General features: G+C 37.4%; 1 long non-coding RNA gene across 2 annotated transcripts; it reads right to left on the bottom strand.

The window, feature by feature from the left end:
• Positions 1 to 262: 262 nt before the first annotated feature.
• LOC147359242 (uncharacterized) lies at positions 263 to 3,696 on the bottom strand. Of its 2 annotated transcripts, XR_015140207.1 has the most exons (3): positions 2,649 to 3,627; positions 1,421 to 1,581; positions 263 to 453 (listed from the first exon to the last, which is right to left on the bottom strand). It is a non-coding gene; the product is annotated as an uncharacterized LOC147359242 (long non-coding RNA). The 2 variants fall into 2 exon arrangements; XR_015140208.1 differs by lacking the exon at positions 263 to 453 and having other exon boundaries at positions 2,649 to 3,696.
• Positions 3,697 to 14,759: the final 11,063 nt, after the last annotated feature.

Genomic DNA, 14,759 nt, shown 5'->3' with positions numbered 1-14,759 from the left:
AAACATTAGTTGCATATGTCTTGACATCTTAAAATTAATAGTATCATTGTTTTGTAAAATGCCATTTTATTTAATTAGTTAACTTAATGGTTCTCTGCTAGTTAATCCAATTTCTTTTTAATTACAAATGCTAAAAATAATGTAGTGACTTTATTTGTTGGGAAACATAGTTAAAAAAACAAAATTTCCTCTCATCTCAGAAAACCTCTCCAACAAGCAGAAGATAATGAAATAAGTTTATCATTGAACATGCATTGAAGCAGATTGTAATGTACATCACAGATAATCTGCTAAGAGATTTTTAAAGAAAGAAATCCTTACATACACATTCTCAAGAAAAACAATAATTAGCCCTCAAGTAAGAGAACTTTAAGTTTACTTGGAATTGTGGTTGAGACAGGAGGTAGATGTCCTTCCCACCCCACTCCAGGGTAAGAAGGTGGAGGTCATTCCCTGTGGACAGAAACTCCAACATTATCAATAATGGGACAATTGAGAGAAAACTGAGGCCTGACCAGATAAAAGGTAGAAGACCACATATTTCTCATTCTCAAAATCAAGGAGACCTTCCCAACTAGAGAGCTCCTTGGAAGTTGAAAGGGGAGTGATGTCAAGATTGGTCACAGGTTTCCTTGCTGGAATCCATCTTGGCTGAGAGATGCATGCTCACACATGGCAGGATCATGAGATATAACAAGTATGGGACTCAGAACCAAGCAAGTCCAAATGACTGGCCAAAGGAAACCCAGAAGAAATGCCCTATAAAAGTGATTCAAACTATCATGAGGGCACAACACTCTGAGTCTGCCAGAGTGTCTATATGCATGTACTGTACTTTTTTCCCTTCTAATAAATGCTTTACTAGTTTCACTACTTTCTGACTTTATTGGAATTCTTTCCTGCAAAGTCAAAAGGCCAGGGCCTTGTCACTGACCACTGGTCTAGTGGCTAGGATTCAGCTCTCTCTCTGCCACAATCCGACCTCAATCTCTGGCCTGGAACCAAAATGCTGCTTTAAGCTACTGCAGGCTGAGGCCACTTGAGATCAGGGTGACATCTGAGTCAGTTATTTGGTTTCACACCAATGAAAAAATAAACTTCTCATAGATCTATGACAAGAGGCAGTTCTGCAACTTGGCATCCATGGGCTAGGCTCCTATCCACAAGAGAACCTTGGACATAGGAGGGCTGTCTATCTCAGAGAGATGATTTACAGGTCCTTGAAAAAGGCATTCTAGGGTCTTAAAGCTGGCAAGAGGCTTAATTAGCTTTTAAAAGACTATACATTTCAAGGAGATGAGAAAATTAACAATTACAAGTTTTCTAAAGTAAAGGATCTAAGAAAAGAGAGAGAGGAAATATCCCTTATTTTAAACAAGGAGAATTCAACTTACTATTTTCAATTTGTATTTGTCCTTACTTTTATTAAACAGATGTCCAAATATGGTAAAGTTAGCAGCAGTACTGAAAGTGAAAGTGAAATTGCTCAGTCATGTCCGACTCTTTCCGACCTCATGGCCTATCAGGTTCCTCCATCCATGGGGTTTTCCAGGCAAGAGTACTGGAGTGGGTTGCCATTTACTAAGGCAAGTCAAATGAAGGCAGATCACATTGTTAATAAGAAAAAAAAAAAAAAAAAATTAGTGTCCTCAATTCATGTGATTGCTATCAACACTTATACAGTATACTAGAAAAGCACTTGAATCTTCAGTTAAGTCAGCTTGTCCACATGAAAACCATTGAAATAAACTCTTGCATGATTTTTGATGAGTATTTGGTGCATGTTCCTCAGGAATAATAAACTTTGATTTGAAATTTTGTTTGTAAAATGCTCTGTCACTACCATTTTAGTATTGATTGTACTATAATTACCTAATTAAAACTAGGTAAGTAAATTGACCATATCAAATGCCTGGGACATTGTAAATCTGAGTAGACTAGAAACCTGTTGTTGATATGACCAATAAAATTAACCTGCATACAGAAGAAAACAATATACAATGAGCCTTAAATTAAGAAATCATTTGAAAAGGTCTTTAATTTCTGTATGGTTTATATTTCATGGTTAATTTAGCTTAATTTATTATTTTAAACCAGGTTTATTTTCATACCCGTGTGTTTCTACTTGATAAAATGCTGTAATATGACCATGGCAATAAAAATAAAGCCTATGATTTCCTTTTATAATCCTCAAATTAGCAAAGATGCTCATAAACCTGCCATACGCTGTGCAGTATTTCAGCTAGCAATAAAGATTTACTTGTCAGTTGGTACTCAGTCAGTAATGAAAAAGGCTGCCTGGGTAATGCTGTTATCAGGAGATTTGAAAAACCCCAAATGCTGGATCTAATACTGCATTAATGGAGGGATAGCAAACATGTGATAGGTAAGCTAGGCAACCAGGCATTTAATACAAGGAAGGTATAACAGTACAAAATACAGATAATTTCCAAAAGTGTATAAAGCATATCAAAGAACCTCTAAGTTCCAATCCACATGTAAGAAGCTTGTGTTCCCTCCATATAAGTAAAAAGCAAATCAGACTGAAAAGTCTACAGCCCTTCTATGATCCATAAGAGGTGAAAACACAGGGCAAATGCTGCTCTCAAGACTAGAAAGACAGGGGAATCCAGGGAGTCATGGCTTACCTTACTGGAGCAAAGATTCATGAGCAGAAACCTCCATGGAACCATACCCAAGGCAGCAAAAGCTGAACTGCAATTGAAGAATTGCTACATACTCAATGTAAACAAATTCTTAGAGATAAAAACTTCAAGGGGACTCAGAGAAGAGCCTCCACATTCTGTGAGATTTACCTCCAGGAGTTCAATAGATTCGCACAATAAATACTGGAGAAAAATCCGTTCCTACTTCTGGCAGAGGAAGGAGAGAAGAAAGTATTTTGAAAGGCAATGGAGCATTCTGTTTTCCTTAACAAGGCTGGTGCTCAGGTGAAACTAGTGAACCAGAGCCTAACCTGCTGTGGTATATCAGAGCCATTAGGCTGGGGGAAGAGAAATGCCCAATTCCCACCCACTCTACCTGTCTTCTCCCACTTGAGGAGAAAGAAAGAGAAAACTCAAGAACATTTGTGAATTTCACAGAACAGAGGGATGAGGGCTCACTGAAAGACTGTGACCTAATCATTGGACTGTAGATGCTTCCCCTCTGCTGGATGGTCACCACATCACTACTGGCTGATTTACAGCAGTTCTTTTCACCCAGTGCATCACATTTCTCTGTGCACGTGTGCTCAGTCATGTTGACTCTTTGCAACCCCATGGACTGTAGCCCACCAAGCTCCTCTGTCTGCAAAATTTTCCAGGCAAGAACACTGCAGTGGGTTGCCATTTCCTCCTCCAGGGGATCTTCCCAACCCAGGGACTGACACTTTAAAGCTAAAAAGCAAAGAGAATAAAGATTGAAAAAAATTAGAACAGCACATTCCAGGCCTATGGGACTAAAAAAGAAGTAATGTGTGTCTAATGGGAATACTAAAAGGAAGTGAAAGAGAAAAAAGAAATATTTGAAATAATAACACATGAGAATTTCCCAAATTAATGTCAGACACCAAACCAAAGATCCAGGAAGTACAGAGAAAACCAAACAGTAAAACTGCCAAAAAAAAATATACCTAGGTATATAATTTTCATATTACAAAAAAAATAAATAAGTAAAAGGGGAAAAATCCCTTACTTGTAGAGCAATAAAGATTTGAATTACACCCAGCATATCCTCAGAAGCCATGCAATCAAAAAGAGAATAAAGTGAAATATTTAATGTTGGGGGGAAAAAAAAGAAAAACTACCAACATAGAATTGTGTGCCTTGCAAAAAATGAAGTGAAAATGTTAGTCACTCAGTTGTGTCCAACTTTGTGTGACCCCATGGATTGTAGCCTGCCAGGATCCTCTGTCCATAGCATTCTCCAGGCAAGACTATAGGAGTGGGTAGCCACTGGGAATCTTGCTAAACCAGGGATCAAATCCAGGTCTCCAGCATTGCAGCCAGATTCTTTACCATGTGAGCCACCAGGGAAATCCATGTTCTGCAAAATTATCCTTTAAATGTTAAGGAGAAAAAAAATATTTTTTGCCAGTATTCCTGTCTTGGAAGAAATATTAAAAGAAGTCCCTTAGGGGGAAAAAAAATCTGAAGTTCTTTAGAGAGAAGGAAAATAATATATGTCAGAAACTCCAATCTACATAAAAAAGGAAGAGTACTAAAGAAGGAATAAGTGAGGTAAACTTTTAAATATATATATATTTTTACTTTTAATTGATCTAACAAACAATCAGATCGGTTCAGTTCAGTAGGTTGGTTGTGTCCAACTCTTTGCGACCCCATGAATCGCAGCACACCAGGCCTCCCTGTCCATCACCAACCCCCAGAGTTCACTCAGACTCATGTCCATCGAGTCAGTGATGCCATCCAGCCATCTCATCCTCTGTTGTCCCCTTCTCCTCCTGCCCCCAATCCCTCCCAGCATCAGAGTCTTTTCCAATGAGTCAACTCTTCACATGAGGGGGCCCAAGGACTGGAGTTTCAGCTTCAACACCATTCCTTCCAAAGAAATCCCAGGGCTGATCTCCTTCAGAATGGACTGGTTGGATCTCCTTGCAGTCCAAGGGACTCTCAAGAGCCTTCTCCAACACCACAGTTCAAAAGCATCAATTCTTCAGCGCTCAGCTTTCTTCACAGTCCAACTCTCACATCCATACGTGACCACAGGAAAAACCATTGCCTTGACTAGACGGACCTTTGTTGGCAAAGTAATGTCTCTGCTTTTCAATATGCTATCTAGGTTGGTCATAACTTTTCTTCCAAGGAGTAAGCGTCTTTTAATTTAATGGCTGCAGTCACCATCTGCAGTGATTTTGGAGCCCCAAAAAATAAAGTCTGACACTGTTTCCACTGTTTCCCCATCTATTTCCCATAAAGTGATGGGACCAGATGCCATGATCTTCCTTTTCTGAATGTTAAGCTTTAAGTCAACTTTTTCACTCTCCTCTTTCACTTTCATCAAGAGGCTTTTTAGTTCCTCTTCACTTTCTGCCATAAGGGTGGTGTCATTTGCATATCTGAGGTTACTGATATTTCTCCTGGCAATCTTGATTCCAGCTTGTGCTTCTTCCAGCCCAGTGTTTCTCATAATGTACTCTGCATATAAGTTAAATAAGCAGGGTGACAATATACAGCCTTGACGTACTCCTTTTCCTATTTGGAACCAGTCTGTTGTTCCATGTCCAGTTCTAACTGTTGCTTCCTGACCTCCATATAGGTTTATCAAGAGGCAGGTCAGATGCTCTGGTATTCCCATCTCTTTCAGAATTTTCCACAGTTTATTGTGATCAAAATAATAATGCCAACAATGTATTTCATATATTTGTGTGCAAGTGATTGTATGATTATATATAAGTGAAATGAGTGATAGTAATGATACAAGAGACAGGAAAGAGGAACCAGTATTATTAATATTTTGTTATTATAAAGTATTCATGTTACCTGTGAAGTGGTATAATATTATTTCAAAGTGGTCTTGGATTAGTGGTAAATATATATTGCAAATTCTAGAACAACCAGAAAAATAATAATAATTGTGGCTGAAATGCTAAGAAAGAAGAGACAATGGAATCATATAAAATATTCAACTAAAACCACAAAAGGCAGGAAAAGAGTGGAAAAAAAGAACAGGAACAAAGACAGGGACAGTAAACCAAAACTGTTAAAAACAAAGATACTAGATATTAATCTAACCATATCAGTAATCTCTTTTCATGCTGGTGGCCTAAATGCACCAATTAAAAGACAGATTGCCAGAGTAGATCAAAAAAACTCTGCCAAACTACATGTTCTCTACAAGAAACTCACTTTAAATATAAAGACATATTTAAGTCAAAAGTAAATGATAGAGGAAAACATACCATAATTATACTAATTTAAAAAAAGCAAGAGCAGCTATATTAATTTCAGACAGAGGAGACTTTGAGTAAGGAAAACTACAAGGGATAAATAGGGCATTACATAATGATAAAGGGGTCAATTCTCAAAAAAAACATAATAATCCTTAATTTGTATGCGGTCAACAGTAGAACATGAAACTACATGAAGCAAAAACTGATAAAAATGCCAGGAAAAAAGACATGAATCCACTGTCCTGTCATAACAGATCTCAACACTAAAGAAACAACCAATTAAAAAAAATGAGTCAAAGATACCTCAGTAAAAAAGATATTCAGATAGTAAAGAAGTATATGAAGATGTACTCCACATTCTTTATCATTCGGGAAATAAAAATTAAAACAACAACATGATACCACTGCATACCTTTTAGATTGACTACTATCAAGAATATTACAAACATAAAAGTGGGAATTACCTGATGGTCCATTAATTAGAATTCTATGCTTTCACTGCTGGGGGTCCAGGGTCGATTTCTGGTCAGGAAACTAAGATCCCACAAGCTGCACAACCTTTAAAAAAAAAAAAAATCAAAAGTTAGTGGAAATGTGTAGCAACAGGAACTCTCATTCATTGCTGGTAGGGAATGCAAAGTGATATAACCACTTTGCAGACAGTTTATTATTATTATTATTATTTTTTAACTAACAAAATGTTCTCTGCCATATGATCCAGCAATTGTGTTCCTTGGTATTCACCCAAAAGAACTGAAAATGTGTGTGCCAAACCAGTACACGTTTATAGTAGCTGTATTCATCATCATCAAAACTTGGAAGTAATCAAGATGTCTTTCAGTAGGTAAATGGATGTGGGACAACAAAGTATTATTCAACCTTAAAAATAAATGAGTTTTCTAGCCATGAAAAGATACAGAAGATCCATAAATGCATATTACTAGTAAAAGAAGCCAATCTGAAAAGACTGCAGTACTGCATAGTTCCAATTATGCAGCATTCCAGAAAACTATGGAGATAGTAGAAAGATCAGTGGTTGCCAGGATTGAGGGTGGAGAGAGGGAAGACTATGAGGAGCACAGAGAATTTTTAGGTCAGTGAAAGTATTCTGTATGTAAGTATAATAATGGGAAAATGTCACTATACATTTGTACAAACTCATATAACGTGCAATACACAACGTACAGCACCAAGAGTGAACTGTCATGTATACCATAAACCTTGGGTCATGGTGGAGAGATCTGACAGAATGTGGTCCACTGGAGAAGGGAATGGCAAACCACTTCAGTATTCTTGCCTTGAGAACCCCATGAACAGTATGAAAAGGCAAAATGATAGGATACTGAAAGAAGAACTCCCCAGGTCGGTAGGTACCCAATATGCTACTGGAGATCAGTGGAGAAATAACTCCAGAAAGAATGAAGGGATGGAGCCAAAGCAAAAAGAATACCCAGCTGTGGATGTGACTGGTGATAGAAGCAAGGTCCAATGCTGTAAAGAGCAATATTGCATAGGAACCTGGAATGTCAGGTCCATGAATCAAGGCAAATTAGAAGTGGTCAAACAAGAGATGGCAAGAGTGAATGTCGACATTCTAGGAATCAGCAAACTGAAATGGACTGGAACGGGTGAATTTAACTCAGATGACCATTATATCTACTACTGTGGGCAGGATCCCTCAGAAGACATGGAGTGGCCATCATGGTCAACAAAAGAGTCCGAAATGCAGTACTTGGATGCAATCTCAAAAATGACAGAATGATCTCTGTTCATTTCCAAGGCAAACCATTCAATATCATAGTAATCCAAGTCTATGCCCCAACCAGTAACGCTGGAGAAGCTGAATTTGAACGGTTCTATGAAGACCTACAAGACCTTTTAGAACTAACACCCAAAAAAGATGTCCTTTTCATTATAGGGGACTGGAATGCAAAAGTAGGAAGTCAAGAAACACCCGGAGTAACAGGCAAATTTGGCCTTGGAATACGGAATGAAGCAGGGCAAAGACTAATAGAGTTTTGCCAAGAAAATGCACTGGTCATAACAAAAACCCTCTTCCAACAACACAAGAGAAGACTCTATACATGGACATCACCAGATGGTCAACACCGAAATCAGATTGATTATATTCTTTGCAGCCAAAGATGGAGAAGCTCTATACAGTCAGCAAAAACAAGACCAGGAGCTGACTGTGGCTCAGACCATGAAATCCTTATTGCCAAATTCAGACTGAAATTGAAGAAAGTACAGAAAACCACTAGACCATTCAGGTATGACCTAAATAAAATCCCTTATGATTATACAGTGGAAGTGAGAAATAGATTTAAGGGCCTAGATCTGATAGATAGAGTGCCTGATGAACTATGGAATGAGGTTCGTGACATTGTACAGGAGACAGGGACCAAGACCATCCCCATGGAAAAGAAATGCAAAAAAGCAAAATGGCTGTCTGGGGAGGCCTTACAAATAGCTGTGAAAAGAAGAGAAGCAAAAAGCAAAGGAGAAAAGGAAAGATATAAACATCTGAATGCAGAGTTCCAAAGAATAGCAAGAAGAGATAAGAAAGCCTTCTTCAGTGATCAATGCAAAGAAATAGAGGGAAACAACAGAATGGGAAAGACTAGAGATCTTTTCAAGCAAATCAGAGATACCAAAGGAACATTTCATGCAAAGATGGGCTCTATAAAGGACAGAAATGGTACAGACCTAACAGAAGCAGAAGATATTAAGAAGAGATGGCAAGAATACACAGAAGAACTGTACAAAAAAGATCTTCACGACCCAGATAATCACAATAGTGTGATCACTGACCTAGAGCCAGACATCCTGGAACGTGAAGTCAAGTGGGCCTTAGAAAGCATCACTATGAACAAAGCTAGTGGAGGTGATGGAATTCCAGTGGAGCTATTCCAAATCCTGAAAGATGATGCTGTGAAAGTGCTGCACTCAATAGGCCAGCAAATTTGGAAAATTCAGCAGTGGCCACAGGACTGGAAAAGGTCAGTTTTCATTCCAATCCCAAAGAAAGGCAATCCCAAAGAATGCTCAAACTACCGCACAATTGCACTCATCTCACACGCTAGTAAAGTAATGCTCAAAATTCTCCAAGCCAGGCTTCAGCAATATGTGAACCGTGAATTTCCTGATGTTCAAGCTGGTTTTAGAAAAGGCAGAGGAACCAGAGATCAAATTGCCAACATCCACTGGATCATGGAAAAAGCAAGAGAGTTCCAGAAAAACATCTATTTCTGCTTTATTGACTATGCCAAAGCCTTTGACTGTGTGGATCACAATAAACTGTGGAAAATTCTGAAAAAGATGGGAATACTGGACCACCTGATCTGCCTCTTGAGAAATTTGTATGCAGGTCAGGAAGCAACAGTTAGAACTGGACTTCAAACAACAGACTTGTTCCAAATAGGAAAAGGAGTATGTCAAGGCTGTGTATTGTCACCCTGTTTATTTAACTTATATGCAGAGTACATCATGAGAAACGCTGGACTGGAAGAAACACAAGCTGGAATCAAGATTGCTGGGAGAGATATCAATAACCTCAGATATGCAGATGACACCACCCTTATGGCAGAAAGTGAAGAGGAACTAAAAAGCCTCTTGATGAAAGTTAAAGTGGAGAGTGAAAAAGTTGGCTTAAAGCTCAGCATTCAGAAAACGAAGATCATGTCATCTGGTCCCATCACTACATGGGAAATAGATGGGGAAACAGTGGAAAGAGTGTCAGACTTTATTTTTCTGGGCTCCAAAATCACTACAGATGGTGATTGCAGCCATGAAATTAAAAGACGCTTACTCCTTGGAAGGAAAGTTATGACCAACCTAGACAGCATATTCAAAAGCAGAGACATTACTCTGCCAACAAAGGTTCGTCTAGTCAAGGCTATGGTTTTTCCTGTGGTCATGTATGGATGTGAGAGTTGGACTGTGAAGAAGGCTGAGCGCCAAAGAATTGATGCTTTTGAACTGTGGTGTTGGAGAAGACTCTTGAGAGTCCCTTGGATTGCAAGGAGATCCAACCAGTCCATTCTGAAGGAGATCAGCCCTAGGATTTCTTTGGAAGCAATGATGTTAAAGCTGAAACTCCAGTACTTTGGCCACCTCATGCGAAGAGTTGCCTCATTGGAAAAGACTCTGATGCTGGGAGGGATTGGGGGCAAGAGGAGAAGGGGACGACAGAGGATGAGATGGCTGGATGGCAGCACTGACTCGATGGACATGAGTCTGAGTGAACTCCAGGAGTTGGTGATGGACAGGGAGGCCTGGTGTGCTGCGATTCATGGGGTCGCAAAGAGTCAGACACGACTGAGCAACTGATCTGATCTGATCTGATAAACCTTGGGCAATTACAGTGTATTACTGTAAGGTCATCAATTGTATTGATTGATAGCATCAGTAACAAATATCCTACTCTGATAGAGAATGCTGATATTGGGAAGGCTTTCCATGTGAAGCAAGGAGTCTATGGGAAATCTCTGTACCTCCTCAGTTTTGCTGTAAACCTAAAACTGCTCTAAATAGGTAATCATAAAAATTTAAGTAAATATGTTAAAGATAGAATCTGAGAGTACTAGATGAATGGAAACACAGGACGGGTTTTCCAATTCATCAGAAGTATGGAAACAGGGATTCAGTAATTTGAAGGATAAATGCGTAAAAATGAGGCTCAAATTTTCATACCCTGTCACCCATTTTAGGGACAAAGACAAGGATTCTCCTTAGTGGCAGTATGTGATGAGGTGTTCAATTGAATCCAAGTAAATAGCAAAATCCTGAAACTAGGTTAAGACAAAGCTGACTTAAATGACAAAGCTGACTCGTTAAACTACAGATTATTCTAGCCACTATCTGCTGTTTCTCTTCCGTGTTTGAAATCATGCTGGTGATGGTGGAAGGGCTATATCTTAGATAAGCATGAAAAGAGTCCCATTTTTTGGTCATAGAATAATGCACAGATAAAAACAGAACGCACATCATGAGGCATTACAGGTATCAGGTTACCAGGATAGCATATTCAAAAGTGCAAACATAACATGTATAGAGTTACATTATCTCTTTGGTATTGAAATGTCTGGGCTTTCCAGGTGGCACAGTGGTAAAGCATCTGCCTGTCAATGCAGGAGACACAGATTCTATCCCTGGGTTGGGAAGACCCCCTAGAAATGACAACCCACTCCAGGATTCTTGCCTTGAAAATTCCATGGACAGAGGATCCTGGTGGGCTTTAGTCCATGGGGCCACAAAGAGTCTGACACAACCAAGCACACATGCACACATTGAAATGTTTGTGTCAGAGTCCCCCAGGTGAAATAAAAATGTGCCTATATCCTATGTATTCAGTAGTTAGTTGCTAAATTGTATTACACAAACTTTTTTCTTCCCAGTGGAAAGAGAGTAGGGCCAGAGTAGCTGGGTTTGATTACTGGTTCAACTACTTAACGAAATCACAAATACATGACATTGGAGGTATTAATTAATCTAATTAATTTCTCTAATCATTTGCTATCTGTCTAAAATGGGATGTTAGCAATGAACTAATATATAAGGTTTTGTGGGTAGTAAATGAATAAAATATGTAAAGAAGTTAATAAAGATGCATATATATATGTATATATATACATGTGATGTGTGTTGCTATTACTATTCAACTAAATTGTGAATTATATCTCAATAAAACAGGTGACAAGTTTTGAGTTTTTTTGTAAAATAGATGTGATTAAATATCCAGGTTGCATATAAAAAGGAAAGAATTATTATTTGATTTTTTAATTTATGATAAAAAATTTGAAAAGTTACCTATCATTCTTAAAATTATTAAAACCATAAATCAAATGATTGAATCTTCTATTAAAATGTATGTACATATATATAATTTTAAACTGCTGGTATATTAAAATCAGCAACTTTCATTTGGATATTTTAATATGTTCTCTTAGACATTATTTAAGATAAATTTAAAATATGTCTGCTTGAAGTATGGTTGTTTTCAAATACATTAATCTTTCAATGACTGGAGCAAAAAGGGAAGACAGTCTGTTAACTATTAACAAAATAAATAAAAAATTTGAATTACACAATAAAATATGTTATTTGGATTTGAAATTACTCTGAAAATTGTATGCTTTATTTTCATATAGAATCTTTGAGTGTTTCTTTAAACTTCTTTAATCTCATTTTCCTGAAATGCATTTATTTTCTTTAAAATAAAAATGCCAGCTCAGAGCCCCATGTTGATAGCACCACCAAGTGAACCAGCTTGAAAAAAGTCTGAGTCATCAAAGTTTCATGCTTAGTATCAGTTCAGCTTTTTTTTTAATCTCTAAATTGAAGTTTCTTAAAGATCCTCTTAATTTAAATCTTGACTATGTGTTAACTTACCCACATAAATGATTCTGAAATTACTATAAACATGCTATCAGTTAACTGGATTAATTAACATCAAATACAGGCCCTTTAGGAAATTAATTAAAAGATTGTCATATTTATCCTACTAAGTTGATCCCTACTCTATTTTAATAGGCACTCATATTATGAAGTAAATAGCAAAAACAAAATTTTATAAATGAATAATGCAAAATTTTGTTTTAACCTCAGAGTTTTTTAAATGTACTCTTAAATGTAATGATCTAATATCACAATAGACATTACAGTTACATTACAGAGTTACTTTTTGTTAACTACATAAGATTATGCACACTATATTCAATGTAATATCTTCTCTTTAGTCTATTTAATTACTCCCTGCATTCACAATAATTTCACCCTCTTAGGGCATTCACCACAAGTACTGAAAGTACTGAGTTAATCACAAAACCAAAAAAAAAAAAATTATTAATCCATTATTACATGTAACTGCTTAAATAACATTTAAGCTAAATCAATTAAAAAGGCTGTTGTTGCTTAGAATACAAATGGACCTCTATTTTCCTATTTCTTCCTCCTTTTAGTAGGCCTAGAGGTCTTTCAGAGAAGGCAATAGCACCCCACTCCAGTACTCTTGCCTGGAAAATCCCATGGACGGAGGAGCCTGGTTAGGCTGCAGTCCATGAGGTCGCTAAGAGTCGGACACGACTGAGCGACTTCACTTTCACTTTTCACTTTCATTCATTGGAGAAGGAAATGGCAACCCACTCCAGTGTTCTTGCCTGGAGAATCCCAGGGACAGAGGAGCCTGGTAGGAGGCCGTCTATGGGATCACACAGAGTCGGACACGACTGAAGTGACTTAGCAGTAGCAGTAGCAGTAGAGGCCTTTAGTAGCAGAAAGAGACAGAGAAAGCAATCAAATTAACGAGCCACCATCTATTAAGACTAAGGAAAGAAAGCCACCAAGTGAATAGTCTCTTGTCAGTTAGAATGCGGAAAAATAGGGATTCATAAACATTTAATTCATCTACTCTAATTAGAACCACATGGTCATCAACAGCAGCAAAAATTATCAAATAGATGTTTTTGTCATAATACTCATTTTCAGGGAAGCTAGTTATATTCATTTTTTTAAACAATTCAGTGTTCTAGGGCTGCCATAACAAAGTAACACAGATTGGGTAGCTAGTACAAGAGAAATGTGTTTCCTCATCATCCAGGAGTCTAGGAGTCAGAGACAAAGTGTTGGCACAACTGAGTTCTTCCTCTCTCCTTGACTTTCAGATGACCAGCTTCCTCTGGTATCTGGACATTTTCTTCCGTGTTTGTGTGTGTGTGTCTGTATTCTAATCTTCTTTTCTTAAAGTCCACCCAAAAGATCTCATTTTACCTTAATTTCCTCTTTAACAGCCCTACCTCCAAACATAGTTATATGCTGAGGTACTGCAGTTAGGACTTCAATATATGAATTTTGACTTGAGACAATTCAGCTCATCAGTCAGTTCAGTTCAGTTCAGTCGCTCAGTCATAACATCCCTTAAATCTTTTTTCCTCCATATGACTGCATTTTTAGCTTATATTAAAACCTCTCCCAAACTCCATGACAATTTCTCCTTAAAACTGAATTAACTAATTATGTGCTTTGTACTTGCTTCCTCTTTTTTTAATTTCTTTCTTTTTTTTTTTTTTTTTGATTATTCAAGAAATGGACTCTTGAAACTTAAACTTGAGAGATGCTTATACTAGTCATGGTTGGAACTTAAACACTATCTTACTCTGAATTTGATCTTGTTAAACCTCACATTTGTAGTTACAGGAAGTAACTTTTTGTAACTCTTGCCCCCTTTTTAGAATTGTTCCTCTAAACCATAATTATGTTTTTAATAGTGCAACATATTATTTCTAAGGAGAAGCACATAGTTGTTCCTGTACAAATCCTTCACATAAATTTGAGGGACTTATGCTTAGCAAGTGTATTTTGCCCTTTTAATAAAATGTTTCCTCCTTATCAGTGATACCTAATACTGAATATCACATGATATTCAGTATTAGGATTATAAAGTGTAACAGTTGACTCCAGTGTAGAGTACAGTTCATAGCCTTAAAGCCAAGTTGCTTCAAGTAGCCATTTAAGTCTTAGTAACTGAATCACTTGAGATTTAGAGTTGGGCATTCTGGAGACAATGTTAACTGGGTCTTTCCAGATGAAACAGTATTAAAGAAGCAACGATGGAATTATAAAGGAAGTTTTAGGGATAGATAATCACTTGTGGTAAAAAGTAGGAAGTTAAGACATCTCTGCAGTTACTCAGTATAGTTAAAACATGTTTGTGGCAAAGGATGGGGCTCAAGAATTATACAGATCTCAGTTCATTAAGGAGTTTACACTTTATGTATCCTTAAGATAAGCAGGGCAATCTAGGAACAAGTCATTAGTCACCAACAAAACAAAGCAAAAACAACCAGTC

This window comes from Bos grunniens, chromosome 14 (genome assembly GCF_055505025.1).
Source record: "Bos grunniens cultivar Pamir isolate PY7600 chromosome 14, Bosgru_T2T1.0, whole genome shotgun sequence".
In the NCBI taxonomy this organism is placed as follows: Eukaryota; Metazoa; Chordata; class Mammalia; order Artiodactyla; family Bovidae; genus Bos; species Bos grunniens.
The sequence above is the reverse complement of the archived record's forward strand: the minus strand, read 5'-3'. Positions and strand labels throughout refer to the sequence as shown.